We start from the raw sequence: 13,568 nt of genomic DNA, 5'->3' as shown, positions 1-13,568 counted from the left end.
CTGAGAAACATCTTAGTGTTCTGTTAATTCATCTGACATAGTTACATCTGTATTTCGTAGATCTCTTTGCTAGCCTTATTTCTGTGTAAACTGAGAACAGATATTTCATATCCCTTAGAAGACTATAGCGCCAAAGGATATATCCTCTGTAACAAATAGAAAGAAGCTTTCTGAGAAACTTCTCTGTGTTCTTTGAAATCATCTCACAGAGTTACAGCTTTCCGCTCAGGGAGCCTTTCGCTAAGACAGTACTTGTGGAATTGGCAAAATGATATTTGGAAGCCGATAGAAGGCTATGTTGAAAAAGGAAATATCCTCAGATGAAAACTGGAAAGAAGCTTTCTGAGAAACTGCTTAGTGTTCTGTTAATTCATCTCACTGAGTTACATCTGTATTTAGTGGATCTTTTTGCTAGCCTTATTTCTGTGGAATCTGAGGGCAGATATTTCGGATCCCTTAGAAGAATATAGGGTCAAAGGAAATATCCTCCGATAAAAAAGAGAAAGAAGCTTTCTGAGAAACTTCTTTGTGTTCTGTGAAATCATCTCACAGAGTTACAGCCTTCCCCTCAAGAAGCCTTTCGCTAAGACAGTTCTTGTGTAATTGGCAAAGTGATATTTGGAACCGCAAGAGGGCTATGGTGAAAAAGGAAATATCCTCAGATGAAATCTGGAAAGAAGATTTCCGAGAAACTGCTTACTGTTCTGTTAATTCATCTCACAGAATTACATCTGTATTTCGTGGATCTCTTTGCTGGCCTTATTTCTGTGGAATCTGAGAACAGATATTTCGGATCCCTTTGAAGACTATAGGGCCAAAGTAAATATCCTCCGATAACAAAGAGAAAGAAGCTTTCTGAGAAACTTCTTTGTGTTCTGTGAAATCATCTCACAGAGTTTCAGCTTTCCCCTTCAAAAAGCCTTTCGCTAAGACAGTTCTTGTGGAATTGGCAAAGTGATATTTGGAAGCCCATAGAGGGCTATGCTGAAAAAGGAAATATCCTCCGATGAAATCTGGAAAGAGGCTTTCTGCGAAACTGCTTAGTGTTCTGTTAATTCATCTCAAAGGGTTACATCTGTATGTCGTGGATCTCTTTGCTAGCCTTATTTCTGTGGAATCTGAGAGCAGATATTTCGGATCCCTTAGAAGACCATTGGGCCAAAGGAAGTAAACTCCGATAACAAAGAGAAAAAAGCTTTCTGAGAAACTTCTTTGTGTTCTGTGAAATCATCTCACAGAGTTACAGCTTTCCCCTCAAGAAGCCTTTCGTTAGACAGTTCTTGTGGAATTGGCAAAGTGATATTTGGAAGCCCATAGAGGGCTATGGTGAAAAAGGAAATATCCTCCGAAGAAATCTGGAAAGAAGCTTTCTGAGAAACTTCTTAGTGTTCTGTTAATTCATCTCACAGAGTTACATCTGTATTTCGTGGATTTCTTTGCTAGCCTTATTTCTGTGGCATCTGAGAACATATATTTCGGATGCCTTAGAAGACTGTAGGGCCAAAGGACATATCCTCCGATAACAAAGAGAAAGAAGATTTCTGAGAAACTTCTTTGTGTTCTCTGAAATCATCTCACAGAGTTACAGATTTCCCCTCAAGAAGCCTTTCGCTAAGACAGTTCTTGTGGAATTGGCAAAGTCATATTTGGAAGCCCATAGAGGGCTATGGTGAAAAAGGAAATATCCTCAGAAGAAATCTGGAAAGAAGCTTTCTGAGAAACTGCTTAGTGTTCTCTTAATTCATGTCACAGGGTTACATCTGTATTTCGTGGATCTCTTTGCTAGCCTTATTTCTGTGGAATCTGAGAACAGATATTTCGGATCCCTTTGAAGAGTATAGGGCCAAAGGAAATATCCTCCGAAAACAAAGAGAAAGAAGCTTTCTGAGAAACTTCTTTGTGTTCTGTGAAATCATCTCACAGAGTTACAGCTTTCCCCTGAAGAAGCCTTTCGCTAAGACAGTTTTTGTGTAATTGGCAAAGTGATATTTAGAAGCGCATAGAGGGCTATGGTGAAAAAGGAAATATCCTGAGAAGAAATCTGGAAAGAAGCTTTCTGAGAAACTGCTTAGTTTTCTGTTAATTCACCTCGCAGAGTTACATCTGTATTTCGTGGATTTCTTTCCTAGCCTTATTTCTGTGGAATCTGAGAACAGATAATTCGTATCCCTTTGAAGACTATAGGGCCAAAGGAAATATCCTCCGATAACAAAGAGAAAGAAGCTTTCTGAGAAACTTCTTTGTGTTCTGTGAAATCATCTCACAGAGTTACAGCTTTCCCCTCAAGAAGCCTTTCGCTAAGACAGTTCACGTGGAATTGGCAAAGTGATATTTGGAAGCCCTTAGAGGGCTATGGTGAGAAAGGAAATATCCTCAGATGTAATCTGGAAAGAAGCTTTCTGTGAAACTGCTTAGTGTTCTGTTAATTCATCTCACAGAGTTACATGTGTATTTCGTGGATCTCTTTGCTAGCCTTATTTAAGTGGAATCTGAGAACAGATATTTCGGATCCCTTTGAAGACTATGGTGCCAAAGAAATATCCTCCGATAACAAAAAGAAAGAAGCTTTCTGAGAATCTTCTTTGTGTTCTGTGAAATCATCTCACAGAGTTACAACTTTCCCCTCAAGAATCCTTTCGCTAAGATTGTTCTTGTGGAATTGGCAAAGTGATATTTGGAAGCCCAAAGAGGGCTATGGTGAAAAAGGAAATATCCTCAGATGAAATCTGGAAACAAACTTTTTGAGAAACTGCTTAGTGTTCTGTTAATTCGTCTCACAGAGTTACATCTGTATTTCGTGGATCTCTTTGCTAGCCTTATTTCCGTGGAATCTGTGAACAGATATTTCAGATCCCTTTAAGGACTATAGGGCCAAAGGAAATATCCTCCGATACAAAGAGAAAGAAGCGCTCTGAGAAACTTCTTTGTGTTCTGTGAAATCATCTCACAGAGTTACAGCTTTCCGCTCAGGAAGAGTTTCGCTAAGACAGATCTTGTGGAATTGGCAAAATGATATTTGGAAGCCGATAGAGGGCTATGGTGAAAAAGGAAATATCCTCAGATGAAATCAGGAAAGAAGCTTTATGATAAACTGCTTAGTGTTCTGTTAGTTCATCTCACAGAGTTACATCTGTATTTCGTGGCTCTCTTTGCTAGCCTTATTTCTGTGGAATCTGAGAGCAGATATTTCGGATCCCTTAGAAGACTATAGGGTCAAAGGAAATATCCTCCGATAACAAAGAGAAAGAAGCTTTCTGAAAAACTTCTTTGTGTTCTGTGAAATCATCTCACAGAGTTACAGCCTTCCCCTCAAGAAGCCTTTCGCTAAGACAGTTCTTGTGGAATTGGCAAAGTGATATTTGGAAGCCCATAGAGGGCTACGGTGAGAAAGGAAATATCCTTAGGTGAAATCTAGAAAGAAGCTTTCTGAGAAACTGCTTAGTGTTCTGTTAATTCATCTCACAGAGTTACATCTGTATTTCGTGGATCTCTTTGCTAGCCTTATTTCTGTGGAATCAGAGAGCAGATATTTCGGATCCCTTTGAAAACTATAGGGACAAAGGAAATATCCTCCGATAACAAAGAGAAAGAAGCTTTCTGATAAACTTCTTTGTGTTCTGTGAAATCATCTCACAGAGTTACAGCTTTCCCCTCAAGAAGCCTTTCGCTAAGACAGTTCTCGTGGAATTGGCAAAGTGATATTTGGAAGCCCATAGAGGGCTATGGTGAAAAAGGAAATAACCTCAGATGAAATCTGGAAAGAAGCATTCTGAGAAACTTCTTAGTGTTCTGTTAATTCATCTCACAGAGTTACATCTGTATTTCGTGGATCTCTTTGCTAGCCTTATTTCTGTGGAATCTGAGAACAGATATTTCGGATCCCTTAGAAGACTGTAGGGCCAAAGGAAATGTCCTCCGATAAAAAAGAGAAAGAAGATTTCTGAGAAACTTCTTTGTGTTCTGTGAAATCATCTCACAGAGTTACAGCTTTCCCCTCAAGAAGCCTTTCGCTAAGACAGTTCTTGTGTAATTTGCAAAGTCATATTTGGAAGCCCATAGAGGGCTATGGTGAAAAAGGAAATATCCTCAGATGAAATCTGGAAAGAAGCTTTCTGAGAAACTGCTTAGTGTTCTGTTAATTCATCTAACAGAGTTACATCTGTATTTCGTAGATCTCTTTGCTAGCCTTATTTCTGTGGAAACTGAGAACAGATATTTCAGATCTCTTAGAAGACTATAGGGCCAAAGGAAATATCCTCTGTAACAAATAGAAAGAAGCTTTCTGAGAAACTTCTCTGTGTTCTTTGAAATCATCTCACAGAGTTACAGCTTTCCCCTCAAGGAGCCTTTCGCTAAGACAGTTCTTGTGGAATTGGCAAAGTGATATTTGGAAGCGCATAGAGGGCTATGGGGAAAAAGGAAATATCCTGAGTTGAAATCTGGAAAGAAGCTTTCTGAGAAACTGCTTAGTGTTCTGTTAATTCATCTCACAGAGTTACATCTGTATTTCTGGGATCTCTTTGCTAGTCTTATTTCTGTGGAATCAGAGAGCAGATATTTCGGATCCCTTAGAAGACTATATTGCCAAAGGAAATATCCTCCGATAACAAAAAGAAAGAAGCTTTCTGAGAAACTTCTTTGTGTTCTGTGAAATCATCTCACAGAGTTACAGCTTTCCCCTCAAGAAGCCTTTCGCTAAGACAGTTCTTGTGGAATTGGAAAAGTGATATTTGGAAGCGCATAGAGGGCTATGATGAAAAAAGAAGTATCCTCAGATGAAATCTGGAAAGAAGCTTTCTGAGAAACTGCTTAGTGTTCTGTTAATTCATCTCACAGAGATACATCTGTATTTCGTGGATCTCTTTGCTAGCCTTATTTCTGTGGAATCTGAGAACAGATATTTCGGATCCCTTTGAAGACTATAGGGACAAAGGAAATATCCTCCGATAACAAAGAGAAAGAAGCTTTCTGAGAAACTTCTTTGTGTTCTGTGAAATCATCTCACAGAGTTACAGCTTTCCCCTCAAGAAGCCTTTCGCTAAGACAGTTCTTGTGGAATTGGCAAAGTGATATTTTTAAGACCCTAGAGGGCTATGGTGAAAAAGGAAATATCTTCAGATGAAATCTGGAAAGAAGCATTCTGAGAAACTTCTTAGTGTTCTGTTAATTCATCTCACAGAGTTACATGTGTATTTCGTGGATCTCTTTGCTAGCCTTATTACTGTGGAATCTGAGAACAGATATTTCGGATGCCTTAGAAGACTGTAGGGCCAAAGGAAATGTCCTCCGATAACAAAGAGAAAGATTTCTGAGAAACTTCTTTGTGTTCTGTGAAATCATCTCACAGAGTTACAGATTTCCCCTCAAGAAACCTTTCGCTAAGACAGTTCTTGTGGAATTGGCAAAGTCATATTTGGAAGCCCATGGAGGGCTATGGTGAAAAAGGAAATATCCTCAGATGAAATCTGGAAAGAAGCTTTCTGAGAAACTGCTTAGTGTTCTGTTAATTCATCTCACAGGGTTACATCTGTATTTCGTGGATCTCTTTGCTAGCCTTATTTCTGTGGAATCTGAGAACAGATATTTCGGATGCCTTTTAAGAGTATAGGGCCAAAGGAAATATCCTCCGAAAACAAAGAGAAAGAAGCTTTCTGAGAAACTTCTTTGTGTTCTGTGAAATCATCTCACAGAGTTACAGCTTTCCCCTCAAGAAGCCTTTCGCTAAGACAGTTCTTGTGTAATTGGCAAAGTGATATTTGGAAGCGCATAGAGGGCTATGGTGAAAAAGGAAATATCCTGAGAAGAAATCTGTAAAGAAGCTTTCTGAGAAACTGCTTAGTGTTCTGTTAATTCATCTCACGGAGTTACATCTGTATTCGTGGATCTCTTTGCTAGCCTTATTTCTGTGGATTCTGAGAACAGATATTTCGGATCCCTTTGAAGACTATAGGGCCAAAGGAAATATCCTCCGATAACAAAGAGAAAGAAGCTTTCTGATAAACTTCTTTGTGTTCTGTGAAATCATCTCACAGAGTTACAGCTTTCCCCTCAAGAAGCCTTTCGCTAAGACAGTTCTTGTGGAATTGGCAAAGTGATATTTGGAAGCCCATGGAGGGCTATGGTGAAAAAGGAAATATTCTCAGATGAAATCTGGAAAGAAGCTTTCTGAGAAACATCTTAGTGTTTTGTTAATTCATCTCACAGAGTTACATCTTTATTTCACGGATGTCTCTGCTAGCCTTATTTCTGTGGAATCTGAGAACAGATAATTCGGATGCCTTTGAAGAGTATAGGGCAAAAGGAAATATCCTCCGAAAACAAAGAGAAAGAAGCTTTCTGAGAAACTTCTTTGTGTTCTGTGAAATCATCTCACAGAGTTACAGCTTTCCTCTCAAGAAGCCTTTCGCTAAGACAGTTCTTGTGTAATTGGCAAAGTGATATTTGGAAGCCCATAGAGGGCTATGGTGAAAAAGGAAATATCCTCAGATGAAATCTGGAAAGAGGCTTTCTGAGAAACTGCTTAGTGTTCTGTTAATTCATCTCACGGAATTACATCTGTAGTTCATGGATCTCTTTGCTAGCCCTATTTCTGTGGAATCTGAGAACAGATATTTCGGATCCCTTTGAAGACAATAGGGCCAAAGGAAATATCCTCCGATAACAAAGAGAAAGAAGCTTTCTGAGAAACTTCTTTGTGTCTGTGAAATCATCTTAGGGAGTTACTGCTTTCCCCTCAAGAAGCCTTTTGCTAAGAACGTTCTTGTGGAATTGCAAAGTGATATTTGGAAGCCACTTGAGGGCTATGGTGAAAAAGGAAATATCCTCAGATGAAATCTGGAAAGAAGCTTTCTGAGAAACTGCTTAGTGTTCTGTTAATTCATCTCACGGAGTTACATCTGTATTTCGTGGATCTCTTTGCTAGCCTTATTTCCGTGGAATCTGAGAACAGATATTTCTGATCCCTTTGAATAGTATAGGGCCAAAGGAAATATCCTCCAATACAAAGAGAAAGAAGCTTTCTGAGAAACTTCTTTGTGTTCTGTGAAATCATCTCACAGAGTTACAGCTTTCCCCTCAAGAAGCCTTTCGCTAAGACAGTTCTTGTTGAATTGGCAAAGTGATATTTGGAAGCCCATAGAGGGCTATGGTGAGAAAGGAAATATCCTCAGATGTAATCTGGAAAGAAGCTTTCTGAGAAACTGCTTAGTGTTCTGTTAATTCATCTCACAGTGTTACATGTGTATTTCATGGATCTCTTTGCTAGCCTTATTTAAGTGGAATCTGAGAACAGATATTTCGGATCACTTTGAAGACTATAGGGACAAAGAAATATCCTCCGATAACAAAAAGAAAGAAGCTTTCTGAGAAACTTCTTTGTGTTCTGTGAAATCATCTCACAGAGTTACAACTTTCCCCTCAAGAAGCCTTTCGCTAAGATAGTTCTTGTGGAATTGGCAAAGTGATATTTGGAAGCCGAAAGAGGGCTATGGTGAAAAAGGAAATATCCTCAGATGAAATCTGGAAAGAAACTTTCTGAGAAACTGCTTAGTGTTCTGTTAATTCATCTCACAGAGTTACATCTGTATTTCGTGGATCTCTTTGCTAGCCTTATTTCCGTGGAATCTGTGAACAGATATTTCTGATCCCTTTAAAGACAATGGGGCCAAAGGAAATATCCTCCGATACAAAGAGAAAGAAGCTTTCCGAGAAACTTCTTTGTATTCTGTGAAATCATCTCACAGAGTTACAGCTTTCCCCTCAAGACGTGTTTCGCTAAGACAGTTCTTGTGGAATTGGCAAAGTGATATTTGGAAGCCCATAGAGGGCTATGGTGAAAAAGGAAATATCCTCAGATGAAATCTGGAAAGAAGCTTTCTGAGAAACATCTTAGTGTTCTGTTAATTCATCTGACATAGTTACATCTGTATTTCGTAGATCTCTTTGCTAGCCTTATTTCTGTGTAAACTGAGAACAGATATTTCATATACCTTAGAAGACTATAGCGCCAAAGGATATATCCTCTGTAACAAATAGAAAGAAGCTTTCTGAGAAACTTCTCTGTGTTCTTTGAAATCATATCACAGAGTTACAGCTTTCCGCTCAGGGAGCCTTTCGCTAAGACAGTTCTTGTGGAATTGGCAAAATGATATTTGGAAGCCGATAGAGGGCTGTGTTGAAAAAGGAAATATCCTCAGATGAAATCTGGAAAGAAGCTTTCTGAGAAACTGCTTAGTGTTCTGTTAATTCATCTCACTGAGTTACATCTGTATTTCGTGGATCTTTTTGCTAGCCTTATTTCTGTGGAATCTGAGAACAGATAATTCAAGTCTCTTTGAAGACTGTAGGGCCAAAGGAAGTAATCTCCGATAACAAAGAGAAAGAAGCTTTCTGAGAAACTTCTTTGTGTTCTGTGAAATCATCTCACAGAGTTACAGCTTTCCCCTCAAGAACCCTTTCGCTAAGACAGTTCTTGTGGAATTGGCAAAGTGATATTTGGAAGCCCATAGAGTGCTATGGTGATAAAGGAAATATCCTCCGATGAAATCTAGAAAGAAACTTTCTGAGAAACTGCTTAGTGTTCTGTTAATTCATCTCACAGAGTTACATCTGTGTTTCGTGGATCTCTTTGCTAGTCTTATTTCTGTGGAATCTGAGAACAGATATTTCGGATCCCTTAGAAGACTAAGGGCCAAAGGACATATCCTCCGATAACAAAGAGAAATAAGTTTTCTGAGAAACTTCTTTGTGTTCTGTGAAATCATCTCACAGAGTTACAGCTTTCCCCTCAAGAAGCCTTTCGCTAAGACACTTCTTCTGGAATTGGCAAAGTGATATTTGGAAGCCCATAGAGGGTTATGGTGAGAAAGGAAATATCCTCAGGAGATATCTAGAAAGAAGCTTTCTGAGAAACTGCTTAGTGTTCTGTTAATTCATCTCACAGAGTTACATCTGTATTTCATGGATCTCTTTGCTAGCCTTATTGCTGTGGAATCTGAGAACAGATATTTCGGATCCCTTTGAAGACTATAGGGACAAAGGAAATATACTCCGATAACAAAGAGAAAGAAGCTTTCTGAGAGACTTCTTTGTGTTGTGTGAAATCACCTCACAGAGTTACAGCCTTCCCCTCAAGATGCCTTTCGCTAAGACAGTTCTTGTGTAATTGGCAAAGTGATATTTGGAAGCGCATAGAGGGCTATGTTCAAAAAGGAAATATCCTCAGATGAAATCTGGAAAGAAACTTTCAGAGCAACTGCTTAATATTTTGTTAATTCATCTCACAGAGTTACATCTGTATGTCGAGGATCTCTTTGCTAGCCTTATTTCTGTGGAATCTGAGAACAGATATTTCGGATCCCTTAGAAGACAATAGGGCCAAAGGAAATATCCTCCGATACTAAGAGAAAGAAGCTTTTTAGAAACTTCTTTGTGTTCTGTGAAATCATCTCACAGAGTTACAACTTTCCCCTCAAGAAGCCTTTCGCTAAGACAGTTCTTGTGGAATGGGCAAAGTGATATTTGGAAGCCCATAGAGGGCTATGGTGAGAAAGGAAATATCCTCAAATGTAATCTGGAAAGAAGCTTTCTGAGAAACTACTTAATGTTCTGTTAATTCATCTCACAGAGTTACATCTGTATTTCGTGGATCTCTTTGCTAGCCTTTGTTCCGTGGAATCTGTGAAGAGATATTTCGGATCCCTTTGAAGACTATAGGGCCAAAGAAATATCCTCCGATAACAAAGAGAAAGAAGCTTTCTGAGAAACTTCTTTGTGTTCTGTGAGATCATCTCACAGAGTTACAACTTTCCCCTCAAGAAGCCTTTCACTAAGATAGTTCTTGTGGAATAGGCAAAGTGATATTTGGAAGCCCAAAGAGGGCTATGGTGAAAAAGGAAATATCGTCAGAAGAAATCTGGAAAGAAACTTTCTGAGAAACTGCTTAGTGTTCTGTTAATTCATCTCACAGAGTTACATCTGTATTTCGTGGAACTCTTTGCTATCCTTATTTCCGTGGAATCTGTGAACAGATATTTCGGATCCCTTTGAAGACTATAGGGCCCAAGGAAATATCCTCCTATACAAAGAGAAAGAAGCTTTCTGAGAAACTTCTTTGTGTTCTGTGAAATCATCTCACAGAGTTACAGCTTTCCCCTCAAGAAGCCTTTTGCTAAGACAGTTCTTGTGGAATTGGCAAAGTGATATTTGGAAGCCCATAGAGGGCTATGGTGAAAAAGGAAATATCCTCAGGTGAAATCTGGAAAGAAGCTTTCTGAGAAACATCTTAGTGTTCTGTTAATTCATCTCACATAGTTACAACTGTATTTCGTAGATCTCTTTTCCAGCCTTATTTCTGTGGAAACTGAGAACAGATATTTCAGATCTCTTAGAAGACTATAGGGCCAAAGGAAATATCCTCTGTAACAAATAGAAAGAAGCTTTCTGAGAAACTTCTTTGTGTTCTGTGAAATCATCTCACAGAGTTACAACTTTCCCCTCAAGAAGCCTTTCGATAAGACAGTTCTTGTGGAATTGGCTAATGATATTTGGAAGGCCCAAAATGGCCATGGTGAAAAAGGAAATATCCTCAAATGAAAACTCGAAAGAAGCTTTCTGAGAAAATGCTTAGTGTTCTGTTAATTCATCTCACAGAGTTACATCTGTATTTCGTGGATCTCTTTGCTAGCCTTATTTCCGTGGAATCAGTGAACATATATTTCTGATCCTTTTAAAGACTATAGGGCCAAAGGAAATATCCTCCGATACAAAGAGAAAGAAGCTTTCCGAGAAACTTCTTTGTGTTCTGTGAAATCATCTCACAGAGTTACAGCTTTCCTCTCAAGAAGCCTTTCAATAAGACAGTTCTTATAGAATTGGTAAAGTGATATTTGGAAGCCCATAGAAGGCTATGGTGAAAAAGGAAATATCCTCAGATGAAATCTGGAAAGAAGCTTTCTGAGAAACATCTTAGTGTTCTGTTAATTCATCTCACATAGTTACATCTGTATTTCGTAGATCTCTTTCCTAGCCTTATTTCTGTGGAAACTGAGAACAGATATTTCAGATCCCTTAGAAGACTATAGCAACAAAGGAAATATCCTCTTTAACAAATAGAAAGAAGCTTTCTGAGAAAATTCTCTGTGTTCTTTGAAATCATCTCACAGAGTTACAGCTTTCCGCTCAGGAAGCCTTTCGCTAAGACGGTTCTTGTGGAATTGGCAAAATGATATCTGGAAGCCGATAGAGGGCTATGGTGAAAAAGGAAATATCCTCAGATGAAATCTGGAAAGAAGCTTTCTGAGAAACTGCTTAGTGTTCTGTTAATTCATCTCACTGAGTTACATCTGTATTTCGTGGATCTTTTTGCTAGCCTTATTTCTGTGGAATCTGAGAACAGATATTTCAAGTCTCTTTGAAGAATATAGGGCCAAAGGAAATATCCTCCGATAACAAAGAGAAAGAAGCTTCCGAGAAACTTCTTTGTGTTCTGTGAAATCATCTCACAGAGTTACAGCCTTCCCCTCAAGAATCCTTTCGCTAAGACAGTTCTTGTGGAATTGGCAAAGTGATATTTGGAAGCCCATAGAGGGCTATGGTGAGAAAGGAAATATCCTCAGATGTAATCTGGAAAGAAGCTTTCTGAGAAACTGCTTAGTGTTCTGTTAATTCATCTCACAGAGATCCATCTGTATTTCGTGGATCTCTTTGCTAGCCTTATTTCTGTGGAATCTGAGAACAGATATTTCGGATCCCTTTGAAGACTATAGGGCCAAAGGAAATATCATCCTATAAAAAAGAGTAAGAAGCTTTCTGAGAGATTTCTTTGTGTTCTGTGAAATCATCTCACAGAGTACAGCTTTCCCATGAAGAAGACTTTCGCTAAGACAGTTCTTGTGGAATTGGCAAAGTGATACTTGGAAGCCCATAGAGGGCTATGGTGAGAAAGGAAATATCCTCAGATGAAATCTGGAAGGAAGCTTTCTGAGAAACTGCTTAGTGTTCTGTTAATTCATCTCACAGAGTTACATGTGTTTTTCGTGGATCTCATTGCTAGCCTTATTTAAGTGGAATCTGAGAACCGATATTTCGGATCCCTTTGAAGACTATAGGGCCAAAGGAAATATCCTCCGATAACAAAGAGAAAGAAGCTTTCTGAGAAACTTCTTTGTGTTCTGTGAAATCATCTCACAGAGTGACAGCTTTCCCCTCAAGAAGCCTTTCGCTACGATAGTTCTTGTGGAATTAGCAAAGTGATATTTGGAAGCCCATAGAGGGCTATGGTGAAAAAGGAAGTATCCTCAGATGAAATCTGGAAAGAAGCTTTCTGAGAAACTGCTTAGTGTTCTGTTAATTCGTCTCACAGAGTTACATCTGTATTTCCTGGATCTCTTTGCTAGCCTTATTTCTGAGGAATCTGAGAACAGATATTTCGGATCCCTTAGAAAACTATAGGGTCAAAGGAAATATCCTCCGATAACAAAGAGAAAGAAGCTTTCTGAGAAACTTCTTTGTGTTCTGTGAAATCATCTCACAGAGTTACAGCTTTCCCCTCAAGAAGCCTTTCGCTAAGACAGTTCTTGTGGAATTGGCAAAGTGGTATTTGGAAGCGCATAGAGGGCTATGGTTAAAAAAAGAAATATCCTCAGAGGGAATCTGGAAAGAAGCTCTCTGAGAAAATACTTATTGTTCTGTTAATTCATCTCACAGAGTTACATCTGTATTTCGTGGATCTCCTTGCTAGCCTTATTTCTGTGGAATCTGAGAACAGATATTTCGGATCCCTTTGAAGACTATAGGGCCAAAGGAAATATCCTCCGATAACAAAGAGAAAGAAGCTTTCTGAGAAACTTCTTTGTGTTCTGTGAAATCATCTCACAGAGTTACAGCTTTCCCCTCAAGAAGCCTTTCGCTAAGACAGTTCTTGTGGAATTGGCAAAGTGATATTTGGAAGCCCATTGAGGGCTTTGGTGAAAAAGGAAATATCCTCAGATGAAATCTGGAAAGAAGTTTTCTGAGAAACTGCTTAGTGTTCTCTTAATTCATCTCACAGAGTTACATCTGTATTTCGTGGATCTCTGTGGTAGCCTTATTTCTGTGGAATCTGAGAACAGATATTTCGGATCCTTTGAAGACTATAGGGCCAAAGGAAGTATCCTCCGATAACAAAGAGAAAGAGGCTTTCTGAGAAACTTCTTTGTGTTCTGTGAAATCATCTCACAGAGTTACAGCTTTCCTCTCCAGAAACCTTTCGCTAAGACAGTTCTTGTGGAATTGGCAAAGTGATATTTGGAAGCCCATAGAGGGCTATGGTGAAAAAGGAAGTATCCTCAGATGAAATCTGGAAAGAAGCTTTCTGAGAAACTGCTTAGTGTTCTGTTAATTCGTCTCACAGAGTTACATCTGTATTTCCTGGATCTCTTTGCTAGCCTTATTTCTGAGGAATCTGAGAACAGATATTTCGGATCCCTTAGAAAACTATAGGGTCAAAGGAAATATCCTCCGATAACAAAGAGAAGTAAGCTTTCTGAGAAACTTCTTTGTGTTCTGTGAAATCATCTCACAGAGTTACA

Source organism: Macaca nemestrina, chromosome 19, assembly GCF_043159975.1.
Source record: "Macaca nemestrina isolate mMacNem1 chromosome 19, mMacNem.hap1, whole genome shotgun sequence".
In the NCBI taxonomy this organism is placed as follows: Eukaryota; Metazoa; Chordata; class Mammalia; order Primates; family Cercopithecidae; genus Macaca; species Macaca nemestrina.
This window is presented reverse-complemented; position numbering follows the sequence as displayed.